The following is a 25653-nucleotide window of genomic DNA, read 5'->3' as shown; positions in this document are numbered from 1 at the left end:
TGGAGTTCGCATTTTGTGGTGTTTAGGCCGATGGGTTACGGCTTGTAATGTGGTGCGGAATGGGGTCCCAAGCTTGATGTGGCCTGAGCACGAAATGGTTGGTAAATAATGTGGGATCAGATTCCCATGTCTGGACCTTAGAGGTTAAGGTGTGATATTTTGAGCTTGAGAGGAGGTATCATCAGAATCCTAGATATGTCTCCCTGTAGCAGTCTCTAGAAGGACTTAGGGGTGAAGCAGTTTTGGTTATGATCTCGAGGGGAATCCCCAGGATCCTAGATAGGTTTCCCTATAGTAGTCTTTAGAAGGACTTAGGGGTGAAGCAGTTTTGGTTATGATCTTGAGGGGAATCCCTAGGATCCTTGATAGGTCTCCCGGTAACAGTCTCTAGAAGGACTTAAGGGTGAAGCAGTGTTGGGTTTGTTGGTAGTTGACGAGTCTTGAGCTCTTGTTTTAGCTCTTTGACATTAGGTTTTGGTATTTTTGTTTTGTACTTGTTGATCCCGGAGTTTGGAGGGAAGAAACGTTGGTCATGGGCTTTGGACTTGTTGGTCCTGGATTTGGTGTTTTGGACTGACTTGTTTGGCGTTTTGGACTTGTCGATCCGGGATTTGGTGTGTTGGACTCGTTGATCTTGGGCTTTGGACTTGTTGGTCCTGGACTTGGTATTTTGTACTCACTTGTCCAGGATTTTGTGTGTTGGATGCTTTCTTTGGATTTTGGCCTTTTGAGAAAAGGGTTTCAATCTTGTTTTGTTTTGATTTTGGCCTGAGTCTTGGCCTTCGCCTGAGTAGCTTTTGGCTATGGTTTTTGCTTTGATTTTTGCTTTGGCTTTGGCCTTGAGTGAATTGCTTTTGGCTTTGGTTTTTGTTTTGGCCTTGAGCTTTGGCTTTGGGTGAATGGCTATTGGCTTGGGCCTTTGATTTTGCCTTTTGCTTTGGTTTTGGGTGAATGGCTATCGGCTTGGGCATTTGATTTTGGCCTTTCGCTTTGGTTTTGGGTGAATGGATATTGGCTTGGGCCTTTGACGATTTTGGCCTTTCGCTTTGGCTTCGGGTGAATGGCTATTGGCTTGGGCATTTGATTTTGGCCTTTCGCTTTGGCTTTGGGTGAATGGATATTGACTTGGGCCTTTGATTTTGGTTTTTGATTTACTGGTTCTTTGTCGTCCTTCGTTCGAGGAAGGTAAAGGTGCAGACGGGGATGTACCCGTTGGTGAGAGGTTGATACTTGGTGATGGGATGTTTTTATGGGGAATGGGCTTGCCTTCCGTTATTAATCATGAACAAGGAGATGTTCTTGTTTGTTATCTAGGTTCGTCGTAGGATCCCTTTAATTGAGAGCTCGTTCTAGATCGGGTGCTAATGAAAGATTTCTATTGCCAGACATGGAATAGGTAAAGAGAATGGATACGGAGTTTCGAGTCCTCCGCTTACTCGGTACGGAACGTCACTCGAGTGTACTCACATTGAATTGGAACATATTGTTTGTTTTAAATCAATTCTCAAATCAATTCTCGTTGTCAACGGGAAATAGTAAAGGGGAGAATATATGATAGTTGAAAATCATGCTTTTATTTAGATAAATAAGAGGTTAGCACAGACTCGATGGATCCATGTGACTCATAGGGACAGCTCCTAGTTGGCACTTAGGAATAAAAGGACAGACGCTAGGATATATATGAGAAAGCCTAAGACTCGAACTCGGACTCAATCGTAGATACGAACTCCTAATCATCATGTTCCTCCTTGAAGGTCTCTTTCGCAGCATCCAGGGGCTCGAATGTCTGGTTTTGAGCATTGACCCACTTGAGCACTTCACTCTCGTTGTTTGGGATGATATGAGGACAATAGTCTATAAGACTTTTATCTCCTTGCAGAAAGAGATGTTGATTAGGGTTGTTTTCATCACTTGGCTGGCCTAGAGATAAAGCAACCAGTTCATGGTTGTCGACCAAATCTTGAATAGCATGTTTCAGTGTCATTGATTTGACCATAATTAGAGCACATTTAGTCCCCGAATTAGCCTTGTTCCCATGCTTTTTAGTGCATATTTGGGTCATTTATTGTCTTTAGTTCTTTGTTTTGCATATTCTTTGAGGTTTTGATCCCTTGGTAGGAAAGGAGTACAAACCTTGCATTTTCATGGCAAAATGAGACTAAATTGATTGAATTCAATGACCAAGCATCAAGGAGAGGCAAGATTAGAAGGCCTTTGTACATACTATAGTAGATGGGCAATGATGAGAAAAGATCCTTGCATCCCCGAGGAAATCCCCAAGGATTTTATGAAGAAAAAGGAAGAAAAGAAGAAGAAATGAGACTGTCCAGCAATCCGTGCGGATTGTCCTGAAGACGCCCGTCTCCACCACCACAATCCGAGCGTCTTCACCCCAAGACGCCCGGGCAGCAGCTCCAGAAGACGCCCGTCTTCTCCCAAAGACGCCCGGGCAGAGACCACAGAATCCGCCCGTCCCATGCTAAAGACGCCCGGATTCCCAGGCAGACCATTTTGTTTCTTCAAGTTTCAAAGAAAGATGCCCATCCTTCCAAAAAGACCGGCGTTTCCTTAAGTAGGGACTTAATCGTCATTTAAGCCCTTAGTTAACCCTAATTCCTACACCTAATTCCCACTATAAATACGCCATTAGTCTAATTAGAAGAGGATGTTCTTCTTAGCAATCTTTAGTGTAGTTAATATCAATCAAATCTCTCTTTAATCTTGTAATCAACAATTAATCAAGTTTTAATACAAGTTTTATTTCCTTAATCTCTCTTTTGTTCATCCTTTATTTTGGGTAATTGAAGATTATTTGGGTTATTATTGGGAGATTGACAACCTCTCAATCAAGCATCAAGTACTTCTTTTATTCTTTGCTTTATTATTGGAATCATTAGCAGGTATAATTCTCTTAATCCCTCTTTAATTATTACTAATTACCTTCATTTATTCATCTGTTTCACTTTGTTGGTATGATTGACAACCTTGCTAGCATGTTCAACATGATAATGAGTGAGTAGTCCCTTAGCTAGGGTTAATGGGTAATTAGGGGAACCAACATGGGGAATGATTCATGCTTAAATTAATATGCTTTCATGGTTTATTTGCTTGCTTGTTATGATCTCAACTCATGCACATGTTATGTTTGATGAAATGTGAGCCTATGAATCCTTGCATTTTTTACCCATCACCTATCTTTTCAATGAGACTTGTAAGACATAAACCAACTCGAGTCTCATTAGACCATGCATGTTGTTGAGTAGGGAAGACTAAGTCGACTTGTAGGTGTTGTACAATCTAATCGATTCGGCTCCGGGACCCAAACTTTCCTAGGATTGTAAGATATAAACCAACTCAATCCATCACAACAATAATTGCTTGCTTATAATTTGAGAACATGTTTGTATGATCAATTCCCATGAATCCCCTATGAATCCATGACACCCTAGTACTTTTTATCAATTTTTTACAACCCTTTTAATTCATCTTGCTTGTTTACTTTCATTGCTATTTAGTTTAGTGACCTTCTACATCAAACCCCAAATGTGACACCCCTAAGACATCGCTAGTTGCAATAGAAATCTCATCTCAATTCCCGTCCCTTGGGATCCGACCTTTACTTGCCTCTTTACTAATTGTAGAGTTGTTGGTGAAGTTATAAATTGTGTTTTGGTCTAGGTGCTCCTAACGACAAGTTACCGAAAAGACATAGTTCAAGTCCCGACCAAAAATGACGCCGTTGCCGGGGACGGTGTTAACTTGATTTTGATTTTCTTATATTGTTATTAGTTGTGTCTTTCTTTGCCTTGGGGAAGTAAAACTCCTCAAGGTTTGTTCTAATTGTTTTCAAGTTGTTTGATATTTTGCATGTCTAGAAGGTCACAAGGTGACTTGTTACCTTTTGATCGTGAAATTGAAAGAACTTTGACAACCAATAGAAGACTTGCTAGGAGAAATTTGAGAGGTATTGGTAAGGTTGTAGATATTCAACCAACTATTGAGTTCATCAACCCTTTTGCAAGAGAAGGTGAGGAGAACCCAACACAAAATCCAACACAAAATCAACCCACAATGCCTAAGTTTTCATCACATTCCGTACCCACCGAGGAGAACCTACCCAATGGTACTCCCACACCACAACATCTAACCGGAAATTTTATTGCCAAATCCGCATTTATCCAATTAGTCGAAAGAAGCAAATTTGGGGGGATGCCTAGTGAAGACCCTCATTCTCATATGGAAACCTTTTGTGACTATTGTGATGCGATTTCTCAAACCGGTGTAACTCAAGACCAAATTCGATGGGTCTTATTTCCTTTTTCTCTAATTGGCACCGGGAAACAATGGTTGAAAGGCTTTGATAAGGCTACTCTCAGAATTGATTCTTGGAAGAAGTTGGCTCTAGCTTTCTACAAAAAGTTCTATCCACTGGAAAAGACTAACATGCTAAGAGCTCAAATTACGGGTTTTAAGCAAAGGGATGAAGAATCTTTGTATGAAGCTTGGGAGCGATTCAAAGGAATTTGTCGCTCATGTCCTCACCATGGACTTAGCGAGTGGTTCTTGGTACAACAATTTTGGAACGGTCTATATGAAGATTCAACATTCTCAACATGGGATCAAATAGAATGTTCACCGAAGTTGATGACAATCAAACTTGGAACAAAATTGAGGAAATGGCGGTCCATAACTCACAATATAGTAGACCTCGCAAGGCTACTAGAGGAGGAAAGCATGAAGTGGACTCCATTACTCAATTGGGTGCTCAACTTAGTGCTCACATTGATACTATCAATTTGTAGTTTGAAAAGGCTATGGCTAGACTTGAAGAAGCCTCAAAATCACCAAAGCATCATGTTAATGCCATGACGGCATCTTCATCAATCCCAAGTGGGATATGTGAGAATTGTGGAACTTTGGGACATGACCAAAGTGAATGTAGGGGAACAAATGAACAAGTGAATGCTTTCCAAGCATACAAGAGTGGTACCCCTTATTCCAACTATTACAATGAAAACACCAAATTCCATCCAAATCTCTCATACAAAAGCCAAAATGTTCAAAACCCTCAAACAACATACACCCCACCTCCCATGAGAAACCAAAATCAAAGACCCTTTTACAACCAAAACCAAGGTTACCAAAATCAATCTCCATACAATCAACAAAATGACCAAGGTTTTGATGTTCAAAAAGCGGTCCTTCAAATGCAAAAGAATCAACAAGAGTTTTTCACTCAAATGCAAAAATATAGTCAAGCAAAGGAAACCACCATCAACAACATCCTAGCTCACACCAAAATGTTGGAAACCCAATTGACTCAACTAGCATCTTCAAGCTCACAAAGACAAAAGGGGCAATTACCACCTCAAAGTAATCCCCCAAGACATGAAACGGTTAGTGTCATTCACTTGAGAAGTGGTACAAGGTATGAAGCACCGAAGAAGCAAGTTGAGGATGAAATTGTGAAAGCTAGTGATAAAGAAGAAATTGTGCAAAACTCCAAGGATGGAGAACCAATGGAAGAAGAAATTTCAAAGAAAAATGAAGACAAGGTCAAGGAGAAGGAGCCCATTGTGATTAGACTTCCTTTTCCAAGTCGTCAAGCCAAGCCCAAATTTGATGACCAACTTGGAAAATTTATGGAAATTGTGAAGAATTTGGAAGTCTCAATTCCTTTCACGGAATTAATCAATCACGTGCCGGCCTATGCGAAATACATGAAAGACATCCTCACAAAGAAGAAGTCGATCCGGAAGCTTGAGGATATCGCCTTCACTAAGGTGAGTAGTGCAATACTTCAAGGGAGTTCACCTCCAAAACTCAAAGATCCGGGAAGCTTCTCAATACCGTGTACCATTGGCGACACAACGATCAACAAAGCCTTATGTGATCTAGGGGCTAGTGTGAGTGTTATGCCGTACTCGGTGAGTAAAAGGTTGGGGATGGGAGAGCTTAAATGCACCAATATTACACTCCAAATGGCCGATAGATCGACGAAGACACCATTAGGGATATGGGAAGATGTTCCCGTACGAATTGGGAAATTTTTTATCCCGGTGGACTTTGTCATTGTTGACATGGAAGAAGACTCCAGCATTCCAATCATTCTAGGAAGACCTTTCTTACACACCGCGGGTGCGGTGATTGATGTGAAACATGGAGAGCTCACTCTAGAAGTGGGAGATGAGAGCATAACTTTCAATCTTGACAAGACCATGAGAGCTCCCCGTTTGCATGAACCATGTTTTATGATTGATCATTATAGCCGGAAGGATGATAGGAAGAAGTCGGAACTCTAATGGAAGAAGAAAATTGAAGATGCTCCATTCAAAGAGCAAGTGAATTGTAACAAAGAGAGCTTGAAAAGCTCACCAAAGTCAAGCAATAAAGAGGATGGCCTCATTGACCAAGACAAGAAAATGGGAGAGTTGTCTCTATCAACTCAAGATATCTTTAGTGATCAAGTAGATGAAGTTTGTGGTCTTTGGGACGATGAGTTTGAAGGGATTTTCAATCCCTATATTGGTAATGCTATCGATCAAGACCGACAACAAGGGCAAAGATCTATTGAAGATCTTTATCATGATAATGAACAAGCTTTTGATTACTTCTTCAAGGTGTTGAGCAACATCAACAACACCTTGGACATGCCCCCATGACATCTCACTAAGGATGAGAGTTTGGTGGAGTCCTCCCTAAACCACCATTTGTAAATATTTCTAACTCCTTAACTTGCATTTTAATTCTTATATTGCATTTTTGTCATTTTTGGATTTTTATGCCTTGATCAAGATAATTATCATTTTTGAGAGAAGTGAGGGAGGGACTAATGATTTCAATTGATGTGTAGTGCTTTAGCTTAGTGTGGGGATAGCAATTGCCTAGGCTATGCATGCCTTAGTAGTGCCCCCACAATGAAGAACACGGGATTTTGAAGAATGGAAAATGACACGGGATATGCAAGTACACGGATGGAACTGAATCCGGGTAAAAGGGGCAGAATCCGAGCGTTTTCAAGAGAATCCGCCCGTCTTCAGGCAACCCGGGTGTATTTGTCAAAAGACACCCGTCCTTCTGAGTTGAATTTTTGAAATTTTAGGACTGTTAACAAATCCGGGCGTCCTGCAAAAGAATCCGCCCGTCCTGGAAGAAAAGACGCCCGTCTTTTTGGCTGAGGAAAACAAGAAAAATCACTGGAAAGGAATCCGCCCGTCTTCAGTGAAAGACGCCTGTCCCGCAGCTGAATAATCCGAGCGTCTTTGCTGAAAGACGCCCGTCTTTAGGCGAGAATTCTCAACCCAGAACAGACAGAATTCGGGCGTCCATAAGGAAAGCCGCCCGTCTTCCCCCTGCAATTCAAATTTTTCGGGTCTTTTATAAACCCCCTCCCACATTCATTTCTTCATTTCTTCATTCAAAACACCACACATAAACCCCAAAACTCAAAACCCTCATCCTCTCCATCACCAAAACAAGATTTCCTCAATCTCATTCATCAAAATCAAATCAAATCATCCTTTTTACAACAATTAATCACTCCTCTTTCAACAAAAATCAAACCAAGCACCAAAATCTTCAACCTTTGAGTCGATTTTTGAATTCATAAAGGCAAAGCCTTTCATCTTAAAATCGATTTGGGTATACTTGGAAATTGAAGATTTTCACTCTTTTCTTGGTTAAAACATCAATGGCAAGGACAAAAGGAGCAACAAAGGCACCAAAGGCAAAGGCACTCTCAACAAGACAAAAGAGTCTTCCAGCAAAGAAAGCCTCATTGGCTATGGTGATAGCTAGTTCAAACTTGGAAGTGCAACAACAACAACCTCCCTTGGAAGCAACAACATCAACAACTCCGGAAATTGCTCAACTTTCGAACTATCCGGAGGTAATTTTCACTTCTAACTCCCATAGGGAAACTTTTGCCAAGTATGCTAGAAAATACTTTCTATCCACCAAGTTTATTTGTGAAGATGCCTTGAATAAGTTGGGTGTCCTTGAGCAAACTAGAGCCTTCTTTGAAGCCATGGGGTTGGGCAAATTGTTTGCTACAAAAGAATTAACATACCCCTCCCTTACCTTAGAATTCTTGAGTTCTTTGAAAGTCACAAAGGTTAAGATTATGGAAAACATCGAGTTCCGCCTAGCTAATGTGAGTAGGCGCATCACCTTTGAGGAAATGGGTAAAGCATTGGGTCTTAGTGATTCACATAGTTATTTCAAGAATGTTGGAAAGTATGACCCCGATCCTCTTTGGGAGGCGATTTCCGGAAGGAAATTTGAGAACTATCATGCTAGTCGCGCTCTATTAGTCCACCATCCGGGCATTAGAGTGTGACATAAGGTCATTGGGAATTCCATCATTGCAAGAAAAGACACCAACCACTTTACCAAGCTCGATTTTGTTCTTCTTGAGTCGGCCTTAAACATTGGAAGGGAATTCACCAAGCCTTTCAACTCTCTAAGGCTTTTGGTGGATAGATGGCTAAATGTTGATTGTGGGAAGCAAGGCACTACCGTTATTGTGAATGGAGGTCTAGTCACTATTTTGGCTAAGTACTTTGATCCGAACTTCAACAAGGATAGCAAGTATGTGGCGAAAAAGGGTGGTCATCTCATTGATTTGGATGCTATGATTAACAAGTAAAAGTGGGTTACTCATAACCCTCTTGACACCAAGTATGAGTGGTTCACTAGTGAGGCTAGATCTTTTACTTTGCCTTCTAAGATTTGTCGTTTAAGTGTCCATCGGACCAACTATCTCCTTCCCCTCTCAAAAGAGGCCGAATACATTATCCGACAACAAAGGGATGAAGTTGAAATGCCCCCCTCTTCCATTGTCACACCACCCTATCCTTTCAAGTACCAAGAGTTCAAACCCGAAGGTGTTGAAGCAAGCAAAGATTATATGACTCTTCTTATGCAAGAGATGCACAAGCAAGCTTTTAAGGATCGGGAAGATGCTTACTTAGCCCAATATCCATCCCTCCTTCATTTAGCTAGGCAAGGACTACTTGATCCTTCATGTCCTTTGCCTAGTTGGGCGGATAGGGAAGTCTTCTTTCCGAGTGCATCTAGGGGTGAGATTCCGGGTGACGATGAGGTTGTCGGTGATACGGTTGTTGATAGCATTGATGAAGAGGCTAGTGAAGAAGAATAAGAGGATGATGAACAAAGTGAACAAGAAAGTGAAGAGGGAAGTGGTGATGAGTCCACTTCTATTGAGGAAGATGATGATGATGATATGATGGAAGACTAGCAAGCTTTGGAGGCTCCTACCCTCTTGAGGTTTGTCTACTTCTTTGTTTTATTTATTTATCTTGATCATGGTTGGAGTAGTCCTAGCAACATAGAGGACTAACACCTCGGCCCCATTGAGGTGTTCTTATTTCATTGTTCCCTCTTTTGAAAATCCAAAATGACAAATTTAGTTTCATGCATTGCATTTTGTGTGCATGAACTACACCCAACCTTAGGACATTAGAAATAATGTCTAACTCGGTTTGGGTAAGTACTTGCATACACAACGAGAGGTAATCTAAATTACGCTCTCCGTCATAAACAAAAACCCATGCATCATGTAGTGTAGATTAGTGTAGCTTGCATTTAATGTAGAATTCATGCATCATATTTGCATGATTTCCCATCATTTTGGCCATTGAGGACAATGCCCACATTAGTGTGGGGATGGGGAATTCTAACTTAACTTTTATTCAAAAATCCAAAAAAATTGAAAATTTTCGAAAAAACCATAAAAATTTGAAAAAATTGAAAACCCAAAAACAAGTTCATTTCCTTTGTAGAGTAGTCATGTATATATTGTTGTATATATTGTGTTTGTTTTATCCTTGTTCACTTTGATCGACTACGCCACATCCGAGACATGAGGATATTGAAGACCGCATGGTATGATCTTTCAAATCTCCTTTTTCCTCTTTATGTTAATGACTGTGTGGCTTTATTTTGATTGATGCGGTACAACAATGTGAACTTAGGACTTGCATTTAGTGTATATGTCATATTAGTTGGTAGAATCATTTGCATTAGGATGTATAAATGTTAGTTGCATCATGGCATATAGTTTGCATGTTAGAAAAATTTTGCGAAACCGTCTACTTGGGAAGCTTGACAAGTGTATATAGGCCCTAGTAGATGCTTTTTCTTCTTAAGACTTTGCTTGTTAGAATACTTGTAAAACACCCTAGGATGTGTCATGCTAGTATCCTTTGACCCATGGATTAAGGCCTAGTCAAGAGTACCTTGTGGTGTGATAACTCCTTGGCTACCGTTTATTCCAAGGTGACCCTTGAAACCATGCATCCATCCATCCATCATCCATGTTCTACCACATTTTTGTCATCAAAGGGAATGGGCACAAAAAGAAATTGATTTGAGTTCAATGAAATGAAAAGTGAAAGAAAGTTTGCAAAAAAATGCATCAAATGAAAAGAGGAGCAAAAATAGAACCCCTAAAGCTTCAAATATAAGCCACCCTCACTAAATATGGGGTGACTTTGAAAATGTTCAAAAGAAATGGAAAGAAAAGTTGAAAGTTGTTAAGTGTTGAAATGCCAAAAATCAAAAAGAAATGGCAAGAAAGTGTTCTCAAATGTTATATGCCACAAGAAATTGGGGGGAAAACAACAACAAAAGCAAACTCCCAAAGTGAAACTCAAATATCTATCGATCCCTTTATCCATCGTATCCATTTTTGTGCATGGTAGAGAGGGGACGACCCTTCTTCTTGTCTAGGCAAGAGGGGGAATTTCGCGATCCTCCAGTGTTTCTAACACCATAAGGAGTCTACTCTTGACAAAAGCATTTAACGATTGAGGACAAAGGTACCCTAGCTTGACACAACTTGGAGGTGATTTATTGGTATCCTTCTAGGCTTAGTAGTTTGAAGAAATTGCATCTATGAAGGAGTGTGTACCCTTGAATTGCTTCCCTTGTAGATAATTTCCGCCACTTAGATAAGGAAAGTGGCTATTCTTTTGTATATGCATCCATTATTTGATTTTGTATGCTTAATGTTTGGATGTGTCGCCATTTTGGCATGACCCACCTTGCCTTGCAAGAAGGCATCCTACCTCATGGTTGTATTGTTGTGAGTTGAAGGGGCGGAGTGAGACCCGCTAATTGTCTCATATTGACTATGTTATTAGGTTAGTTTAAATAATGGTCCTAGTCTTTGTCACCTCTTTACTCGGGATGAGCAAAGGTTCGGTTTGGGGATATTTGATGTGACCATAATTAGAGCACATTTATTCCCCGAATTAGCCTTGTTCCCATGCTTTTTAGTGAATATTTGGGTCATTTATTGTCTTTAGTTCTTTGTTTTGCATATTCTTTGAGGTTTTGATCCCTTGGTAGGAAAGGAGTGCAAACCTTGCATTTTCATGGCAAAACGAGACTAAATTGACTGAATTCAATGACCAAGCATCATTGAGAGGCAAGATTAGAAGGCCTTTGTACATACTATAATAGATGGGCAATGATGAGAAAAGATCCTTGCATCCCCGAGGAAATCCCCAAGGATTTTATGAAGAAAAAGGAAGAAAAGAAGAAGAAATGAGACTGTCCAGCAATCCGTGCGGATTGTCCTGAAGACGCCCGTCTCCACCACCATAATCCGAGCGTCTTCACCCCAAGATGCCCGGGCAGCAGCTCCAGAAGACGCCCGTCTTCTCCCAAAGACGCCTGGGCAGAGACCACAGAATCCGCCCGTCCCGTGCTAAAGACGCCCGGATTCCCAGGCAGACCATTTCGTTTCTTCAAGTTTCAAAGAAAGATGCCCATCCTTCCAAAAAGACCGACGTTTCCTTAAGTAGGGACTTAATCGTCATTTAAGCCCTTAGTTAACCCTAATTCCTACACCTAATCCCCACTATAAATACCCCATTAGTCTAATTAGAAGAGGATGTTCTTCTTAGCAATCTTTAGTGTAGTTAATATCAATCAAATCTCTCTTTAATCTTGTAATCAACAATTAATCAAGTTTTAATACAAGTTTTATTTCCTTAATCTCTCTTTTGTTCATCCTTTATTTTGGGTAATTGAAGATTATTTGGGTTATTATTGGGAGATTGACAACCTCTCAATCAAGCATCAAGTACTTCTTTTATTCTTTGCTTTATTATTGGAATCATTAGTAGGTATAATTCTCTTAATCCCTCTTTAATTATTGCTAATTACCTTCATTTATTCATCTGTTTCACTTTGTTGGTATGATTGACAACCTTGCTAGCATGTTCAACATGATAATGAGTGAGTAGTCCCTTAGCTAGGGTTAATGGGTAATTAGGGGAACCAACATGGGGAATGATTCATGCTTAAATTAATATGCTTTCATGGTTTATTTGCTTGCTTGTTATGATCTCAACTCATGCACATGTTATGTTTGATGAAATGTGAGCCTATGAATCCTTGCATTTTTTACCCATCACCTATCTTTTCAATGAGACTTGTAAGACATAAACCAACTCGAGTCTCATTAGACCATGCATGTTGTTGAGTAGGGAAGACTAAGTCGACTTGTAGGTGTTGTACAATCTAATCGATTCGCCTCCGGGACCTAAACTTTCCTAGGATTGTAAGATATAAACCAACTCAATCCATCACAACAATAATTGCTTGCTTATAATTTGAGAACATGTTTGTATGATCAATTCCCATGAATCCCCTATGACCCCATGACACCCTAGTGCTTTTTATCAATTGTTTACAACCCTTTTAATTCATCTTGCTTGTTTACTTTCATTGCTATTTAGTTTAGTGACCTTCTACATCAAACCCCAATTGTGACACCCCTAAGACATCGCTAGTTGCAATAGAAATCTCATCTTAATTCCCGTCCCTTGGGATTCGACCTTTACTTGCCTCTTTACTAATTGTAGAGTTGTTGGTGAAGTTATAAATTGTGTTTTGGTCTAGGTGCTCTTAACGACAAGTTACCGAAAAGACATAGTTCAAGTCCCGACCAGTCATGACCTCTTCCTTGATGGTATTGGCAATAGGCACTGCCGTCCCAGAAACGGGTTTTTCTGCGTTCAAGCGGGTCCGGAGTGGGCCCGATTGGTTGTAGTTTCCCTTCAGTCATGAGCTTTTGAAGAGCTGCGACATAGGTTGTGTTGAGTCTATTGAATGTCCTTTGAGAATGTTCAACCTTGCTATTTGACTTGAGACATTCAAGAGGATTGTCTTGACTGAGAGGTGTAATTATGATTTTGCCAGCCTCAATCATATCTTGAATGGCATTCTTGAGTTTGAAACAGGTTTCGGTGTCATGGCCATTGCCTTGATGGTATTGGCAATCGGCATTACCATCCCAAGATTGGGCTCTTTTGTGTTTGGGCTTATCCGAAGTCGGACCAATGGGTTGGAGCATTCCTTCTGAAGTAAGTATCTCCAGAGCGGTGTCATATGTTATTCCCAGATCTGTGAATACCCTTTGATGTTTTCCCATGGTTCCAACATTGGTATTTTTTGGGATGTTTTTGTAAGTTTTGTTTTTGTCAACCCTGAGCGGAAACAGGATTTGGTTGTTGTTAATGGGAAGTTTTGAGGAAATTGCTTGGTATTTTGAAGGGGTATTTGGTGAGGCAATTTCATGTTCTTTGTTGGTGGGTTCATGGGTGCGCCAACCATTAGATGAATCGTCATTTTCAAAAGTTATTGGTTGGTGAATGGAGGGTTGGTTTTCTCCTTGGTGGTCAGGTTCATTTTTGGTACTAACAAACCTCTCCTCCAAATTAGCTACCCGGGTATTCAAATCATCGATAGCCACTTGCAGCTTTGAGAATATGTTGTTGATGGAGATGGAGAGCATCATTATACCGCTTTGTATGCCATCTTCATCAATTGCATGAATTTTCTCATCGTCAGGAGAGATGAGGTGAGAGCAGTCTAGGAAAGATTCCTGACTGTGTCCCGTAGGGTTTTCAGGAGGGCTGTTTTTGTTGTTTGTTGGGGGAAGTAATGGTAACTCACCCTTTTCGATCATATCAAGGATGGCACCTTTCAGGGGGAGACACATTCAGTGTCATGTCCGCGACCTTGGTGATATTGGCAAAAGAGGTTTCCATCCCATCATCGACCTCGCTTGTTTGGTAGAGGGTCTGGAGTTCGCCCAATTGGTCGGAGTTTTCCTTTAGAGATTAGCCTTTCCAAGGCTGTGGCATAAGGCATACCCAAATCAGAGAAGGACCGATGAGGTCGTCTGGTTTTGGTTTGGTTGTTGGCCAGTAGCCGGCTTTTAAGAAGCTTAACCCTTTGCTCAATATCAGAAGAGGTAAAATTCCCGGTTATCATTTTGTCCTCAACCTGGGAGAGACGAGTGCTCAAGTTTTCCACGGTAGCTAGGAGTCGAAGGACCATGTTGTTGGTTTCGGCAGAAGTCATGGCGGATGAAGGTTGATCAGCTTCTTAAGAATCTGGCTGGCGATTGATGGCACCCAAGGGATTCCTATTTGACATAATGATAGGTGTTATAACTTGTCTTGGCAAGGTATTGCACAAACAAAGGCAAGTGCGACACATATGCATAAAAGGCACTTATGTCGTGAAGACGCGACTGTGTGACTAAGTTATGAGTTCATTAAAGATCGTGGATGACCTCTTGTGTTTGAAGTCTTGGTGCACGACTTTGAATTTAGACTCGAGTGTCAACTTTGGCATAGTGATGCCTAGACAGACGACTTCTGACTCAGTTTGGATATGCGTTGATGGTGTGACGCCGTTGGATGAGACATGCACATAAACTTGACCTTTGACCCGTAATGTAGGCGAAAGACGGGTTTAATGCCCGAGAGGTTTTGACTCGGCTAACGCCATTGGAGATGCCTCGACAATTAGGCGACACGACCTAAACCACAAGGTAGGACTAACTTCGGCGAAGATTCGACGTTTTCTAGAAGACTTGACTTGAAATCGACTGGACTCTAATCGGCTCGAGGCTGAATCAGAAAGGTGGACTGAAATTTTGAAAAATAGAAATTTTCAAAAATATTCATTTGTCGTTTAATGGACGGTTTCCGAAGAGTAGGGATCTCCGAAAGTCGATCAGTTGAAGAGTTGTCTTAGGTTTGTTTTCAAAAGACGGTTTGAGTTGAAATTGCGACGGCTCTGAAAACAAAGTGTTGATTCCGAAGACGGTTTTTGAACTTCCGAATCACGGATTTGAAAATCAAGAATTGAAGAATTTGGAATCGTCATCACAATGGCCATGAAAACAGTTAAATTTGTTTTCAAAGGACTAAAAATTGGGTCGAAAATTTGAAAACGGTTAAATTAGTTTTCAAAGATTGAATTTTGATTTGAAATCTAAAAACGGTTAAATTGGTTTTCAAAGATTTGATTTTCAATTGAAATTTGAAAACGGTTAAATTTGTTTTCAAATGATTGAGTTTTGAATTGAAATTTGAAAACGATTAAATTGGTTCTCAAAGATTAGAATAGAAATTTGAAAACGGTTAAATTTGTCTTCAAATGGTTTGAAATTTGATTGAAATTTGAAAACGGTTAAATTTTTTTCAAATGATTTGAAATTAGATTTGAAATTTAAAAAAGGTTAAATTTGTTTTCAAAGATTTGATTTGAATTTGAAATTTGAAAACGGTTAAATTTGTTTTCAAAGATTTAAAATTGGATTGAAATTTGAAAACGGTTAGATTTGTTTTCAAATGATTTGGAATTGGATTGAAATTTGAAAACACTTAAATTTGTTTTCAAAGATTTGATTTTGAATTTGAAATTTGAAAACTGTTGAATTTGTTTTCAAAGATTTGATATTGGATTTGAAATTTGAAAACTGTTAAAGTTGTTTTCAAATGATTGGAAATTATGAGAATTGAATTCGTCATTATGACGGGCTAGAAAACCGTTTTAACCTTTGAAAGGAGGTATGCGAATCGAAAATTGTGATAATTGAGATTGTCATTATGACGGCTTAGAAAAGCCAAATTTGATTTCGAAAATGAGATTTGAAATTTGAAAGTTGCATGGGTTAAAATCGTCATTACGACGGTTTGAAAAACGTTTCTGTTTAAAAGTTGATTTTGAATTTTCAAAATTCGAGGGTAGAATTCGTCATTACGATGGCAAAAAATAGAGCGTTTTGAGAATGCAACGGTCGGCGAGGGAGCGAGGTTTGAAACAGCCATTATGACGACGTAAAAGAGTATTTTGAAATGGTTTCTGAAATCGTCATTACGACGGCACAGAAAAAAGGTTTGCTTTTCGAAATGGTTGTAGAAAATCGGTTTAGAAAATCGTCATTACGACGGCCTAGAAAGGCAAGTTAAAATGGTTATAAAAAACCGGGTTTGAAAATTGTCATTACGACGGCCGAGAAAGGCGTGTTAAAATGGTTATGGAAAACCGGGTTTCAAAATCGTCATTACGACGGCATGATAAGGTTTGCAATGGTCGATGAAAGACCGAGGTTTGAAATTACCATTATAACGGCATGAAATCGTGTTTTGAAATTGTTTGTAAAAACCGGGTTTGAAAATCGTCATTACGACGGCCTAGAAGGCATGCAACGGTCGGCGAAAGACCGAGGTTTGAAATGGCTATTATAACGGCGCAAAAAGGTGTTTTGAAAGTTTGAAAATGACACGGAAGGACTTATGATCACATAACACATAAGCACTCGCAGTTTCATTATATTATGCATAATGTTGACACGGGTTTTGGCTTAAAAGGGTGGGTTACACACCAAGCGATCAAACCCCGATTTTCGAGAGGGATACCAATCCAAACAAAATGTGTAAGAAGGGTGCCCTAGCCTCGTGCTCGAAGGTGATGAAAGTTCTTTGACGAAACATAAATGTGTAACGTCAACGGTATGCTTGACTCAATCGGGATTCGTAACGCGGGGATGAGAAAACTCATACCGACGAGACGAGCCAATTGGTCGATAAAGGTTAGGTTGTGGGCCCGGACAAGGAACCCGACTTATGACCGTAATATCAATTAATGCACTTTAACCACGACCTCGTTCGATTTTCACCTCTAAGGATCACAAAGACACAAGTGTCCTAGTTTTCCCCAGCGGAGTCGCCAATCTGTGGACATGGGCCACAGCCCGGTCTGTGGATTTGGGCCACCTACCGATCTGCGTTCACGGGTCACCTGCACGCCAAGCCAAATTGTGGACATGCAGCGCTGTCTTTTGAAAGCCACGCTCGGTGGCGTAAAAATGCTTTCGACCGGATCGCTTTAGATCGGTCGGTTTCGTCTCGGTAAAGGTCTCGAAACGATGCAGAGATGTTCGGAGTCGCCACCAAGCATTTGTGGGATGCTTGGAACCCGTTCGAATCCACTTTATACCTAGGTCAATCAAGGCAAAAAGCGGTGTTTGACATAGGTACTAAAGATAAGGACTCGTCCCCCTTTTAGCATTCTATGCCTAAAATGACTCTCGTACGCCCTGGATAAGGCCATCCACTATCCAAAGGTTCTGAGTAAGGGGTGAGGGTACGTATTGGGAAGCCCTTTAATCGGACACCCAATCCCGCCCGCGTTAGCGGCCTCTACTGATCGATTGTGGTTGTTTAAGTGCAAGAGTTGATAAAACGGTGTAAATGCATGAATGCATATCCAAAAGTTTAACCTAACATGTGAAAGTTTGCTAAGTCGGTTTGTTTATCCGCATAGCATGAAATTGATGTCAAAGCTGGATTTAGATTGATTGGCATGTGAAAACGGAAATTAAACATCCATTTACCAAGTTCGGGTTATGATGCTTAACACAGTCCATTTATTTGAAAAAGTGTGTTTAAAAGATCAAAGTATAAAATGCAAACTCGTCAATCTGATCTGTCACATATTCGGATAAATCGTAATCGAGATCGTCCTAGACAAGTACCGAAATGGGACAGAACAGTGTTAGGCAGCCCCATTGGGGCGCGATACTATTGGCGAGGGAAGAGGTCTGCCCAGGTTTTGAAAGATGGAAATAGGCAGGCTCTTGGGGCGCGAGCCATGGGGCGAGCCAAGAGGTGCCTCTCGGTTGTTAAAAAGGTTATTTGAAACCATATTTATGATGAAAGATTTGCAAATGTTGTTTGCATGACTCGGAATAATTACTATTGTGTTAGTAACATTCGTTGTCGGATTTGCATGTTTGAAAAGTATAGTTTATAAATAGAAATGTAAAATGTTTGATTTGAACTAAATATGTTAAGTTCATTTCTTTTTAATTAGTCAAGTTTATCATCGTACTCGGATTAAACCGACATGGTATAAAGTGTTGGAGCTTGTGTCCTCCAGTTAGTGCGGATAACGTCATTGCACATACACTTGTACGGACAAGTGGGAGCTTGTTGGGGCTGGTGTCCTTAACAGTTAGTGCAAGGACTTATAAATCTCTAAAAGGATCAAAGGGCATACTTTTGGTATTATTATCAGTTGATCCACGTTTATCAATAACGGCTGGCTTGCTAGATAAGTTTGACGTTATTGTCATACAGATGGCGGTGATCAACTGGTCCCTAAAAGTCACACCTATAGGATACGTTTGAGAGACGTGACGGTATGAAAATACATCATGTTGATGCCAATTTTGACTAAGCGATTAGTCAGGTTATTTGACTAGTAATTAGTCAAAATGTGATGTTGAGATATTATATTTAATACGGATTAAATAAAATGGGCTAAGGCGAATTAAACAGTTAATTCGTAAATTAAATATAAACGATTATATTTAATTAATGTATATTGAATAAATTATACAATATCGTCTTTGTCGGACATGTATTAATACTTGACTAACCCGTGTTATTAGTTGATATTTTAATAGCGATATGTAGATGACGATTTATAATAAAAACCGCGTCATATACATTTTAGCGAGGCAGTCGGATCACGAGTTAAATGAGGAGAAAGTGGAAAGCCCACTCCCTCCTCTAGTGACCCGCGGACCGAGGCAACAAAAGGAGAGCCTTCTCTCCTTTTGAAACCTAATTCATTTTTGACAACAAAAATTAGGGTTTCAGAGCATTCTTCTCTGAAATTTCTAGATCTCACATCGAATAACCTCACAATAGCTCTCTCGATATTGCAAGTCAATTAGAGAGCATTTCTAGCACAAGGGCATAGTCTCGGCGGTCTTGGGTGCAGCGATTAGGAGGAAATCTCTGTTGATTTCTGTTCTTTACGCCGCACTACAAAGGACCCGAGGTTGATTCTTAATCTTTGTCGTTTCATCATTGTTTTTCTGCTCTGATACCATTTGTGGGGTAATATCCGTATAAGACCCTTTAAATTTAAGGATTATAACGTAAATTTAACATGTGAAATATGGTCATAAACGAAAAACAATGATGAAACGACAAAGATTAAGAATCAACCTCGGGTCCTTTGTAGTGCGGCGTAAAGAAATTAAAAAAATGAGATTTCCTCCTAATCGTTGCACCCAAGACCGTCTGAGACTATGCCCTTGTGCTAGAAATGCTCTCTAATTGACTTGCAATATCGAGAGAGCTATTGTGAGGTTATTCGATGTGAGATCTAGAAATTTCAGAGAAGAATGCTCTGAAACCCTAATTTTTGTTGTCAAAAATGAATTAGGTTTCAAAAGGAGAGAAGGCTCTCCTTTTGTTGCCTCGGTCCGCGGGTCACTAGAGGAGGGAGTGGGCTTTCCACTTTCTCCTCATTTAACTCGTGATCCGACTCGTCTCGCTAAAATGTATATGACGCGGTTTTTATTATAAATCGTCATCGGTTATCGGCTATTAAAATATCAACTAATAACACGGGTTAGTTGAAGTATTAATACATGTCCGACAAAGACGATATTGTATAATTTATTCAATATACATTAATTAAATATAATCGTTTATATTTAATTTACGAATTAACTGTTTAATTCGCCTTAGCCCATTTTATTTAATCCGTATTAAATATAATATCTCAACATCACATTTTGACTAATTACTAGTCAAATAACTCGGACTAACTGCTTAGTCAAAATTGGCATCAACATGACCGTATTTTCATCCGTCACGTCTCTCAAACGTATCCTATAGGTGTGACTTTTAGGGACCAGTTGATCACCGCCATCCGTATGACAATAACGTCAAACTTATCTAGCAAGCCAACCGTTATTGATAAACGTGGATCAACCGATAATAATACCAAAAGTATGCCCTTTGATCCTTTTAGAGATTTATAAGTCCTTGCACTAATCGTTAAGGACACCACCCTAACAAGCTCCCACTTGTCCGTACAAGTGTATGTGCAATGACGTTATCCGCACTAAGTGGAGGACACAAGCTCCAACAAACTCCCACTTGTCCGTACAAGTGTATGTGCGATAACCGATTCTCATATTCATTTAAAATTTCTCCCACTCAATGTAAAACAATTTGTAGATCCGGATCCGCAAAGGTCGTATTTTACAATCGATCTGTATCAAGAGTGGTTTCCCCGACTAGAGAGTAACTTAACTGATAAAACGAATTCGTATCCGAGCATGGCCATGCATTTCGATTCTGACTCCTCGAGTGGCCCTGAGAAATATCGAGTACCCGATAAAGGCTGAATATTTCCTTCAACTCGACTCCTTCCGATCTAAGCACGCATGAAATGACCCGAGAAAAATCTACTTGGCCCCTGTTACGGATGACCGTGAGAAAGAAACCAAAGTCACCCAAAATCTGCCGTAGTCTCAAGAGACAGTCGATAGTCAAAAGAATCGACTCTTAGGATCACCATGGAGGTCCTATCCACGACCTGGCACCGAATGTTATAAAACATTTAGGACTCCACGTCGATGTTACAATTGTGTCCTACGAGATATCCGTATAACTCACCTCTGTGATTGGTCAGTCAACCGTTTGACTTATGGCTTGTTGAACCCACCATCAACCAACGTCACAAAATAATTGCCGAGTTATCACTCATATGGGCAATTAAGGACCAAAAATATAATGTTTGTTCGGTTCACTTTGTGGTGTTCAAAATTGTCGTACAAATTCCACATGAAAAACAAAATATATAAATATCAAAACGATGATGTCGTATAGAGTACATAAGGGAATGAATCTAATCCATAAAAGAGTACTACAACTTAGGAACACGTTTAATTCCCATGGAATTAACGTGCCCTTCATGCTTATCTTGTCGTAATGGTTTAGTGAAAGGATCTGCTATGTTATCATCGTAGCAATCTTTTCTATCACTACTTCCTTTTGCTCCACGTAATCTCGGATTAGATGAGCTTTCCGTTGTACATGTCTAGACTTGTTGCTAGACTTTGGCTCCTTAGCTTGGAAGATGGCACCACTATTGTCGCAATAGATGGTGATCGGGTCATTCGAACTAGGCACTACGGATAGTCCATGTAAGAATTGACGCATCCATATCGCTTCCTTTGTAGCTTCGTGCGGCATAGTACTCGGACTCAGTCGTAGAATCTGCTGTAACAATTTGTTTGGAACTTTTCCAGCTGACTGCAGCGCCATTAAGAGTAAAAACGAATCCAGACTGAGATTTCGAGTCATCTCGATCCGTTTGGAAGCTAGCATCTGCGTAACCGATTGCGCATAGCTTTTGATCGCCTCCATAAGTCAATGCCCAATCTTTAGTCCTCCGTAGGTACTTAAGAATGTTCTTGACAGCCATCCAATGTGATTCACCGGATGCTTTGTTGGAATCGACTTGTCATACTCAATGCATATGCCACGTCCGGACGTGTGCATATCATGGCATACATGATTGATCCTATAGCCGAAGCATAAGGAATCCGTGTCATGCGCTCTTTCTCTTCCGGTGTCTCTGGTGCCTGAGACTTGCTCAAATGCACCCCTGGAGCCATAGGAAGAAACCCCTTTTGGAGTTAGTCATGCTTTGAATCTCTCTAGGACTTTGTCTATGTAAGACTCTGGTGAGAGATAACATCCGACGTGATCTATCTCGATAGATACGGATGCCCAAAATTCTTTGTGCCTCACCCAGATCTTTCATCTGGAAATGGTTTTTCAACCATACTTTAACCGAAGTTAAGAGAGGTATGTCATTCCCAATCAGGAGTATGTCGTCAACATACAATATTAGGAAGACAATCTTGCTCCCACTCGACTTGATATATAGACATGGTTCCTCGACCGATCGAGTAAATCCATTGTCTTTTATCACTTGGTCGAAGCGATGATTCCAACTCCGAGATGCTTGTTTAAGTCCATAAATGGAACGCTTAAGCTTGCATACTTTCTTAGGATGTAAAGGATCGATGAAACCTTCGGGTTGTACCATGTACAACTCTTCCTCCAAAAAACCGTTTAAGAAGGCGGTTTTCACGTCCATCTGCCAAATTTCATAGTCATGAAAAGCGGCAATCGCTAAGATAATCCGAATGGAACGCAGCATGACTACGGGTGCAAAAATTTCATCGTAGTGCAAACCTGGCACTTGGGTGAAACCTTTAGCAACTAGTCGTGCTTTATAGATATCTTGTTGACCTTCCACAGAATGCTTTATCTTGTAAAGCCATTTGCATTGAAGGGGACGAACCTTAGCAGGTAAGTCAACAAGATCCCATACGTTGTTCTCATACATAGAGTCCATCTCGGATTGCATGGCCTCAAGCCATAGCTTTGAGTCAGAACTGGTCATGGCACCTTTATAGGTTGCGGGTTCACTACTCGTTAAGAGTAGAATGTCATCTATGTCATGTTCCTCGACCATACCAATGTATCTGTCCGGAGGAATAGAGACTCTACCCGACCTCCTAGGTTCCTCAGGAATGTTAACCGCAGCCGGGATTGAAGGAATTTGTTCCTCCAATAGTTGCTCGGTACTTGGTTCTTGAATCTCCGACAGTTCGAAGGTTCTATCACTCTTTGCATTCTCGAGAAATTCCTTCTCTAAGAATGTCGCACTAGCCGCAACAAAAACACGTTGTTCGGTTGGCGAATAAAAGTAATGACCAAGCGTTCCTTTAGGATAACCTATAAAGTATGTCTTGACCGCTCGCGGGCCGAGCTTATCCTCGTGTCTCCACTTGACATAAGCCTCGCAGCCCCAAACCCGTATAAAGGACAAGTTAGGGACTGTTCCCTTCCATAGTTCATATGGAGTCTTGTCAACAACTTTAGACGGACTTCGGTTAAGTATTAGAGCAGCTGACAGAAGAGCATAACCCCATAATGAGTCAGGCAACACGGTGTGACTCATCATGGATCGAACCATATCAAGTAGAGTTCGATTTCTCCGTTCGGACACACCATTTAGCTGAGGTGTTCCAGGTGGAGTTAACTGTAAGGCAATCCCACAGTCTTTAAGGTGTTGATCAAACTCGTGAGAAAGATACTCGCCACCACGATCTGAACGTAGTGTTTTAATCTTTCTACCCAGTAGGTTCTGTACCCTATTCTGGTATTCTTTGAATTTCTCAAAGGATTCACTTTTATGCTTCATTAAGTAGACATAGCCATATCTACTTAAATCGTCCGTGAAAGTGATGAAATACCTATAGCCTTCTCGTGCGGTGATTGACATAGGTCCACATACATCCGTGTGTATGAGTCCTAATAGGTCAGCAGCGCGCATTCCAACACCTTTGAAGGAAATCCGAGTCATCTTACCGATGAGACATGATTCACACGTGCCAAATGATTGAAAATCAAAGGCCGAGATAGCTCCATTCTTGATGAGTCGTTTTTTCGCGTTTCACATTAATGTGTCCCATACGGCAGTGCCATAGATACGTTTGATCTTTGTCACCAACCTTTAACCTTTTATTCATTACGTGTAATATTTCGGTGGTCTGATCTAAAACATAAATTCCGTTCATGGAGACTGCCTTGCCATAAATCATATCGTGTAATGAGAAAATGCAAGTATTATTCTCTATTACAAATGAAAAACCAAGTTTGTCAAGTGCAGAAACTGAAATAATGTTTTTCAAAGACTGGTACATAATAGCGATTATATAAAGATAACTCAAATCCGCTAGGAAGTCGGATCACATACGTTCCCCTCGAGACGGCAGCCACTCGTGCTCCATTCCCGACACGCAGTCCACCTCACCCTTTACGAGGGGTTCGATGTTTCGAGCCCCCGCACATGATTACACAGATGAGAACCACAACCAGTATCTAGTACCCAAGTTCCGTAACTTGCGTGGTTAATCTCAATCATATGAATAAAAGTAGAAGAAGAAGACATACCAACAGGTTTAACGCGACCTGCTTTTATGTCCTCATGATAGACAGGACATGTACGCCTCCAATGCCCAGTCTTGTGGCAATGATGGCATTCCATGTTTTCATTCTTGCTCTTTGTCGCGCCCGATGAGGTGCTCGACTCACCAGGCCCACTCTTGCCTGAACCCGACTTCTTAAACTTCGCCTTACCTCTCGCTAGGTCTCGCTTTAGCTTTGCCCTTACCCTTGCCCTTGTTTGACAAAACGAGAACATCCTGCTTCATGCTCCCACTGAAATTCATGTCCTTCTCGGTCCTGCACGAGAAGAGAGTGCGATTCATGGGGACTTTTCTTCAAATCATTCATATAGTAATTCGCTCTAAAGAGCGCAAAACCATCGTGGAGTGAATGAAGCATGCGGTCAATAACAATGTTCTCGCCGATCTTACAATCAAGCGTCTCCAGCTTCTCGACATTCTCAATCATGCCGAGAATGTGTGGGCTAACTGGTTGGCCCATTTTCGAGTCTCGCATCAAAGAAGCGAGTGGTATGCTCATAGGTCACGATTCTCGGTGCTTTCGAGAATTACTTAGTGAGCGTGGTGAAAATCTTGTTTGCACCATGGGCTATGAAGCTTTACGCAAATTGGGTTCCATTGCAAAAATGAGTACGTTTTTAATCGCACCCGCTTCCATACAGAAATCGTTAAACTTGGCGATCTCATTAGCTCTAGCCGTGGGACCTAGGTTTGGCGGGATGGGCTCAATTAGATATTTGAGCTTTCCGTCGCCAGCGGCACATTCCGTAATGCCGCCTCCTAGTCCGCGAAGTTTGATCCATCATTCTTGATCGAGTAGACCGATTCATCTCGATTCATGAAGATCCGAAGCCAGGACTCACGGTCCAATGTGGCACTTGGCATTGGGTCGTTAGTTGGACCACCATTTCGTTATAGCGATTTAATAGATCGTGTTCTACATCAAAAAGAAAGAAAAACAAAAACGAAATAAGCAACTCATCGAGGTGATTTAAGTCTATTTAAAAAATTCATTTTAACGTGTAGACTCTCGCACTTGCATAATTGATCTCCCTCAAGAATAATACAAGTGATCCCAAGACTCAATTTCTGTAAATTGATAAGCCAACTGTTTAGCTAATTCTTCCGTAAGAACTCTTGGTCGATAGATTTCCGTAAATCCTATCTATAGTCCACCATAATCACAGGATCGTACGAGTGACCATAGTGTTGAGATAAGATAGGTCAATCGGTTCCAACTTACCCGACGTAGAAGGGGTCATATTATGCCTACCGACGAAGAAGGGACTCATTGGAGTTTGACCTATAAAGACCATTCTCAATTTTGGTTTATACGAGGAAGATCCCATCAACTTAATTTTAATTCATTTTAAGTGAACGAATAACTAGCGACTGCGTGAATGAATTAATTTAGGTGATGGCTTAGCATTGATCGTGTGACATGAGAATGTCAAAGAAAACTAACT

General features: G+C 40.6%; 1 non-coding gene across 1 annotated transcript; it reads right to left on the bottom strand.

Annotated features, from left to right (window-relative positions):
• Positions 1–4443: 4443 nt before the first annotated feature.
• LOC141624050 (small nucleolar RNA R71) lies at positions 4444–4550 on the bottom strand. Its single transcript, XR_012533862.1, has one exon. It is a non-coding gene; the product is annotated as a small nucleolar RNA R71 (small nucleolar RNA).
• Between the last annotated feature and the right edge of the window lie 21103 nt (positions 4551–25653).

This window comes from Silene latifolia, chromosome X (genome assembly GCF_048544455.1).
Source record: "Silene latifolia isolate original U9 population chromosome X, ASM4854445v1, whole genome shotgun sequence".
Taxonomy (NCBI): Eukaryota; Viridiplantae; Streptophyta; class Magnoliopsida; order Caryophyllales; family Caryophyllaceae; genus Silene; species Silene latifolia.
The sequence above is the reverse complement of the archived record's forward strand: the minus strand, read 5'-3'. Positions and strand labels throughout refer to the sequence as shown.